Consider the following 8,858-nt stretch of genomic DNA (forward strand, 5'->3'; position numbering starts at 1 on the left):
CTAAATTCTACTTACGATGGCTAAATTTTGCATGCTTTGATAATGTTAATTGATAATTTTTTAGTGGCTGCAGTGCAGTGGTAGGGCATCCGGATACAGTGCGCAAGGTTGTGAGTTCAATCCCTGGCCGGGTCATACCAAAAGGAGAATGAGTGGCGCCCTCTCCTATCGTCGGGTAGATAGCTATATCGAAAGAGGAGCCTTCGGTTCGCCTCCACCGACTGCGGTCACAGATTAATGACGTCGAGTCCAGTGAAGAAGACTAGATGCATTTGACGAGGTCGACATTTTGAGATTAAAAAAGCTACTAAAGAGTTGAATATGAATGGAAACAAACATGAGTATCATTTTCAATATCCCAACTTTAAAGTAAAAACATTACCCTACCCATTTTTTACTTTCCCAAAACAACTAGAAGGCCCTCCTAGCGGTTTTCGTGATGGCGTAATAGGGATTTTTTAGCGTAATTACGTGATTTGGAATTTTTTCTTCGAGATTGCGTGATCAGTGGTCAAAACGTGATCGTGATTTGAAAGATTTTTTGAGCCGCGATGCGTGATTTGGACTTTTTCAAGGGATGCGTGACTATCCAATTTTTTTAAGATTTTCGTGATCGTGATTGAAGATGAAAATTGAGTGATATCGGAATCAGACTTACCGCTGGGAGGCCTCAACTAGAACCACGAATTTCTTTTGTTAATTCTGCTTTGTCAGCATAACAGGCGCGCCTCTTTTATAGATAAAGATTAATTTTAGTGTCGTCAGTCAGATTTTCTACTAAATATCGCTAATGTGGTATAATCGCCGTAGCAAAAAAAATTATAGAATATCATATTCGTCTTTTCAATGCATAAAGTGATATTTTCCGCCCTGGTTGTCAAGTTAATCAATCTGGATTTATGATTTTGCGTTTTCACATATTAAAATAATTGAAATTTAACACTTTTGGGGTTTACTCTCGTGCTTCATACTCGAATTTCAATGCTCTGGTATAAAGTAAAGAGAGTGATGTCATATTATATGTGTAAAAGGTTAAAATGTAGTCAAATTCAGTGTCGGGACAATTCTAATTGGAGATACCTTGGAGTTTTTACAAGATGCTTAACTGATTGGTTATTTTTAAACAATAGGGATGACGCGTTCTTTAGAATAAGTAATATAATCGTTTGTCTCAACATTTAACGACCAACAGAGTCATCAAAGAACTTGTAAAAACTCCAGCTTGACCCTCTAATTGGCATACCTAAAAGTCAAATTAATTTCCTCACCTAATTGAGTCATCCGTCAATGTCAAAGTCATGACGATAATTTCTGGACCAAGAAGTTCAAAATACTGACGCAATAAGCAATATACAAACTGGTTAACTCGAACCACCTCATGCCACCCCTGTGTCACAGACCCACTGGGACCCAAGGCCCAGTAGAAAATTTGACAAAAAATTGCTCCCTGGTGGGAAATACTCTGGAATTTCAGCCCCACTAGGAAATTGACTTTGATTTCATCTCCACTCGAAAATCAATGTCTAAAAATTGCACTCTAAAACCATCCCAACTGGAACTTTTAACCTTGGAATAAAAAAATTTCTATCACCATTGGGATTTCAATAGGGGTTTATATCCGCACTTATCCACACAAGAAAGTTCCAACGGGGCTGTAAGACAGGGGTGTCTCATGTCATAGACCCGGAGAAACCCTTTCCCACAGGAGACATCAGTTCACTAAAATCCACTGAAAATTCACCCCAATTAGTAAACAGCACTAATAAGCTTTCATACATATACGTTTTTTTATAAGAACAAACTATATAAGAACACGATGCTTCAATGGCCGAAATGTACCCTGAGTATCAGAGGTTGAAAAGGTTTCAACCTCTGAAGACCAATAATAGAAATGTTATCGCGCATGTGTCAATCTAATCACTGTAGGAAAAATCAAAGATGAAGAGCAAATATTAACATATTAATGTCTAGCAGACTGTATCAGTATTCAGTTTACTAATTACGAATTCCCCAGAAACCTCCAAGTGTAATTAAAATGAGTTTCTTTCAAAAGAAATCTTTCACATGATCCCCAAATGTATAACAGTAACAAGAATCGCAAAATTGCGACTAAATATTTCCTTAAAAATGAAGGTCATTATTGACATATATAAAAAAGCACACATAATAAAGTATACATATATATATTTGTCCAGAAAGAACTGGCATGTTGTTTGCTTTGTTTTGGTGTTTAAAAATATGTACTTATCAGTCCTAAAAAAAAATACAAATTTGAATATAATGAGGGCAATAAGTCTGGTTAAATGTTACTTATTCACAAGATTTAAGGATTACTGAAAAAATACTACTGCAGATGAACTAAACTCAAAAACTAAAACTTTACAATAAATTTACATTACGACAAAGTAAAAATCTATCTTTAATAGCAACAAAGAAAAAAATGTGGCTCAAAGTTTTAAAGCATTTAAATAGCTTGTAAACAGTAGACCTTTTTTTAAAGAGGCAGCCATATTGAATAATTATGTACTCAAGCATAAAAACAATGATACAGCCATGCATCATTACTGTATCGTGCATATTTTAAAAATTATGCATGGCTGTATCATTGTTTTTATGCTGGAGTACATAATTATTCAACATGGCTGCCTCTTTAAAAAAAAGTCTATTTAGTTCAGTAGGTATAGAGAATTCAAGATTTGAAAACAGACACTGCATTGGTTTACAAGACTAGACTAGAGAAAGATGTCAACCATCCACACGGTTCATGAAAAAAATAAAGTATTTATCAAAAAAAGGTTCTCTTTTTTTTGGTAATCAATACACCGTTTAACAGGTGTCGGTTGCGCACGCGTATGAGCAATTTTCTATTGTTTTGATTTTGGCAACCACAAGAAACTTCACTCTCCCCCGTAAAAAATGGTAGGTAAACATCCAGTTCTCATAAGAAAACCCAGCAGAGAAATGGCAGGTATATAAAGAACTCCTTTTAATCATAACTTCTTTTCCTCTTGATGAATTTTTGTGAAATTTTCAGGAGAGATACATAAAATTGTCATTAATATCATGTTCAAACATCCAAAACATTCTCTTTAAAGGAAGGAAAAAAAATGGCAATGTTTACATTTCTCTAACCTTCCAGCCAGAGTACTAAAGTGAGCATTTTTACCTACCGCCTCTACGGTGGAGATGGCGTGACTCTGTTAAACGGTGTATTCCAACAAACAACAATCAATATACCGTAACAGGATCCCACGGTGTAAACATTATCAACCAACAAAACCCACACCACCAAAATTGTAAAAATAAGTCAATATAATTTCTATCAACAATTTCTCGTAAAATGTTTTTTTTCCAACATTATTCTGACTGTCTGATACCAATCATGGCTGGAGTCATCATGTGTAAGAGTGACTGTGTATAACAACAAAAGTTTATTGAAAATCATCCCACGGTCATGGTGAAGCTAAAGATTTATCAACCAAACAAAACTGACGCCAAGTCAAATCTGTCGCTTAAAAATTTCCATGAAAATTACAATCGAAACTTATCTCATAAAATGCTTTTTTCAACATTCTGGAGGTGTTCAAAGTTAGAGGTATCATATATAGAGCCAAGCAATACATGAAAAGTCATTTGCTATCCCATTTGCCATGAGATATACAAGTCAAGAAATCTAACAATAACCAACAAATCATGTCTCTTCACTTTCATGTCACATCGTGTTTATTACGCACGAGCGAGCGCAGCGAGCGAGTGCGATTCTTTTGGCAAAAGCGCGGGAAAAAAAGCTGATATGCGGAGTGATAAAATCGATTTTTACCCTTTTTCAGCCTCGTTTCCATTCAGACTTTCGTCGTCGTGTGCAACTGTCTTAAGTCCCAATATCGAGAATTATCGCCTGTACCCGACTGTCTGTTGGAAGCATTACGTAATGGATTTTTTCCAAATCGAGCTCCGGCGTGAAAAACAGTAGGATGTTTTTCATACGACGATGAATACGTCATTTCTTCGAGAAACGTCGCTGGAAAATATAACTATCCTTCTCGATCGGGAAACGTCGCTCGGTTCGGAAGCGTATTGTTGATCGGACCATACTGCCTTTAACAGTCAAACAAAGATGGCGGCAAAAATAAACAATTGGTTGCTACCGCTCTTTCGCTCTTTTTCTTTGGTTTTTATGCTTTAATGAGTTGAATTGGATCATGACTTTTGTGTGATTGTTACAAGAAATGGTTGATGATGAAGTTTTCTTATTATTCCATCCTGAATTTAATGTTTCGTTTGGTTTGGCATGAGAGATTGATACAATCTCTTCTTGAAAAACAGGATATTTTATCCGGTCGATATTTTATCAACTTTCACAACAAACTAACTTCAATTTTGCCCGTATATTTACACAAATTCTAACAAGGCAATTGAATGAATATTTGTGGATAAATCTGACCATGCTATATTTGAAAAATTAAATACTTGCGACATCAAAAAAGTTTTAACTCACTTTTTTATGATGGTCAGCTGGTGTAGATTGGGTATACCCAAGGAAATGGTTGTGGTTGGATATGAACTGGTTAGCTTTAATGTAAAAATTTAAACCCAGACACAAGAGCAAAATTTACTGATTGATGATTGATGTTTTTAAAAATGCAACCCCAACGTGGAAAACTTTTGGTTGTGAATTTGGACATTTTCTTGCGTCACGTGCGTTTAAAACGTGGAAATTTTTGGTTGTGAGTTTGGACATTTTCTTGCACCTGTGTTTTTTAAAACGTGGAAACTTTTGCTGTGAATTTGGACATTTTCTTCCACGTGCATTTTAAACGTGGAAAACCTTTGGTTGTGAATTTGGACATTTTCCTTCAAGTGCGCTTAAAACGTGGAAAACTTTTGGTTGGGAATTTGGATATTTTTTTCCACGTGCGTTTAAAATTAAAACGTGGAAATTTTTGCTGTGAATTTGGACATTATTTTCTTTCACGTGCTTTTAAAATGTGGAAGTTTTTGCTGTGAACTTGGACATTTTTTCCTCGTGCGTTTAAATGTGGAAAATGTTTGTCTTTAACTTGACATTTTCTTCCACATGCATTTAAAAAATGTAGAAAAATTTTGCTGTCAGGCAAAAATAAAAAAAAATGTAGTGTTTTCGGAATGCGGGTGAAGGAAAAAAGCTTTGATGCGACTGGCCAGAAAAATTTTTTTATTTGATTTTTTTGATGACTTCAGTAATATATAAGATCATTGAAATAGAACTTTAACAATAACTTTTATGTACAAACAGTATGAAGTAAGCCCTGAATATACTTATGTATCAACTACTAACTAACAAACAATTCTTGATCTACAAGTGGGAATATCTAACCAAACTACTTTAGCTTAAATGCTCCAACTTGATTTTTTTTATAATGAACTATACTGTATAGATGAACCCATAGTCTGTGGCCAGATCAGAAAATTATTATTTTTCACCCGGTTGGTTTCCAGAAACGCTACAATTCTTTATTTTTGCCTCAATTGAAAAGTTTTTCAAGCAATATCCTGGCATGAAGACTTTTTTTCTTTTTGGAAATTTTGGAAATTATGATTGCAAACTATGTGACATTTTTTGCATTTGCAGCATGCTTTTGAAAATTACACAATGCCTTCTGCTAGGGGAATTTTGTCCTTTCGGCGTTCTTTCAGATTATGAAAATGTTTCCCAGTACTGTATATATGAGATTTTTTTTTCTTCTTTTGCATTACACTTTTTTTATATCAGAACCAGTAAAATTTTTCTGAGCCTTGACTGTTCTTTTTTTTTTTTGCACTTTGAGCTTCTATCATGTTCTTATTAATAGGATGTAAGTCAGGTACTTTAGGAATCATACCCAATTTTTATTACTTTGACCACTCAATTGATTGAAATTGAGTAGTTTCAGGCTCAGCATTTTTCTTAAATTGTTCTTATTTTTGGCGATTTTGAGCCTCGTTGTTCTTATAAAATTGTTCTTATATATTAAAAAAGTGTATGTTTGAAATTATGAAATTGTTTCCCTGTTTTGAAAGTTTTTTTACTTTTTGACATGCATTTCAAAAAATATAACTTTTGGATGCTATAATTTTTTACTTTTTTTTCAATATTTTTATATTTTACCTTTTCTCCAATATTTTATATATTAAACCTTTTTTCCAATATTTTATATATGAAAGTATATGCAAAATATTTCATCTATTTTGAAAAGATAAATTTTCCTTTGGTTTTCTTATTGTAAAAGATTCACAATTTTTGATGAACAAGATCAATTTTTGTAGACATACATTACCCCCTGATTTAAGAAAACGAGAAAAGAGAAAAAGTATTTTAGGTTGAAATTTTAAGATATTTGAGTTAAAAAAAACTTCAAAAAAGCAGTTTGTTTTGAAAATAGAATATCAACTTTCTTTTGGTTCACCAGAGTTTGTACATGTTTAAAATGCATTAATAGAAATTTTCCTTGCTCTCGTGACGATCATGAAAATTACCAAAAAAGGTTTGTTCACCATGCAAATATCGCGAAAATAGCCCAAATGCCTCGAATTATTTCCCGATCACGCATCACGCAATCCGCTGGGTACAGCTTTTTAAAATACACCTATTTCCTATTAGCAGATTCATGCAAAAGTCACGAAAAAACGTCGAGCAAACAAACTTTTGATTGGCGGAGACATGCAAAGATTACCTCATACTCTGGAAAAATATGCTTGTATATGCAATATTTCAGCCAATTAGAGACTTTCTCGACGTTTTTCGTGACTTTTTTACATGAACCCGCTAATAGGAAATACGTGTATTGTACCATAAAATGGCTAACTTTTTCATTCCCGGGAAAACATACCTGCCCCGTCTCCGGGATCTTTTTGCTTCTAGGCGTCTCCGGCTAAAATCGGTGTTAAATCTACTTTTGTGGCGATTTGGTCCTTTTCTTTTACACTAGCAATCGGAAAGTTTCGCTGAGAATAAGGAAGTTTAGCAATCCTACGGTATGTAGTGTAAAAACACCAATCGTCTTCGCGGCTAACGGTGCAATGGGCGTGGAATGCATTCGTTTCTATCAACGACTATCCGAGTTGTTGGCCGACAAGCGAAAGGTTCCCCAGTCAATCGTGACGAATAAATTGAGAACATTGATTTGCTTTTCACTTTTACGTTCAACCGTAAGGTGTTTACGTGGATCACGGGGAAAAATATTCACCCCAGAAAACATTTTATAGATTATTATTTTTATCTTTCGAGTCTATTCAGTTTCTTGTCGTTCTGGTCTTTTCAGGTTGTGTTTTGTGTGTGTGGCCCACTTTTTGGTTTTTTTTTTATAAATAGAAAAAACAGTACGGGTAACCACCCAGGAAAATTTAATTGTATATATCTTCTTTTGTGTTTAGTTAAAATAATTATTATTATAGTTGTTGTTCTTAAAAAATCTAGTGTAAAAAACCTTTCGCTTGCGAACACGAGATTTTCGTATCGTGCGTAACCCCTTTTACAATTGATATGGGGTAACCAGAAAGTTAATCCACAAGAACAGCCATCTTCCTTTATTGTGGAGTGTTCCAAAACTATTGGTAGGTTGTTTGGAAGTAAAGAAACCCACACAGTTTGATTTATTTTAAAGATTTAACTTGGTGAAAACAAACTGCATCTTTCTAGCAAAAACTCATGTTTCAACCTGCTACATAACAATTGCCAGTCGGGTCTGCCACTAACATGTAATAGTTTTATTATAACCGGGCTTGAGAATCCGTAAGGAACTTGTAACATATATTATATATATAGTTTATCAGTCGACTCGAATCATGATACATTACTTATACTTCACTGGGTGCATTTTTCGCTGTGAAATTAAAAACGGGCGTCAGTCAGGGCGTACGGAAGGCGTTTTGACACGGGAAATTATGGAGAAAGCCCGTTTTAACAAATATTTCCCTTTTGGAAAACGGGAAATATTTAATTACTAAACTTTTAATTATGGAAATGTCACTTTAATTTAATTGAAATAATAGACAGACTTTATGTTATGATTCTCTATCACTGACTCTTTTTAAAAAGCATTGATGACATTTTTGACTTGCGTTTTCAACGACGGGAATAAAAATATCAACTTTGAACTTCATCCAAGATCTTGGATGGTCGTCATGGTTACTTTTCTCTGCGTTGATTGCGCGCTGAATAGAATCTGGATTGGTCGGCACAGCGTCGATATATGATTTCGACCTGTGCTTCTCACTGCAAAATATTTACTATTTTTCCCATCCCCACGAATTTTCTGACTTGAAAACGAAAGAATTGAAATCCCCATTCATAAAAAATATGCAAATATCAATCCCCATCGAGTTTCGGTCCGTTATCTTTATCCCCACTGGTTGAAAAAATCTTAACGGGTCTGTGAGAAGGGCGTGTACGAAAATAAAAAAGATAATTTCTCCGTGGATTCTTATTTGGCCACAATCAAAACAAAAATCATTAGAAACTTATAATCTGTCAAACTTTTGAAAAGCTTATAGACTATAGCTTTGGACTTGATGAAGTATCAGTCCGTACTTTTGATGTTTTCCTTGTAGTTGTAGCATGTTAAATTCTAAGAATTGGCGACTTAAAAATTCCCCTAAATACTGTCAGCAGATCAGGGCCCACTCCATGAAATTGAAAGTGGGGGGCAATGAATATAGAGTCTAAGAAAGCGCAACCAAAAATTTTTACTTTGCAAAAAAGTGGGAAGCATGACTACCTGCCCCCCGGTGGCGTGGGCTCTGCAGATGAAACCCCTTAAATACTATCATATCAACTACATATTCCGTTAAAGGTTTTTTTTTGTTCGTGGAAATGTTAAATTTGAGGTGCTAGATTAATC

The sequence above is a fragment of the Clytia hemisphaerica genome, unplaced genomic scaffold, assembly GCF_902728285.1.
Source record: "Clytia hemisphaerica strain Z4C2 unplaced genomic scaffold, Clytia hemisphaerica genome assembly, whole genome shotgun sequence".
Lineage (NCBI taxonomy): Eukaryota > Metazoa > Cnidaria > Hydrozoa > Leptothecata > Clytiidae > Clytia > Clytia hemisphaerica.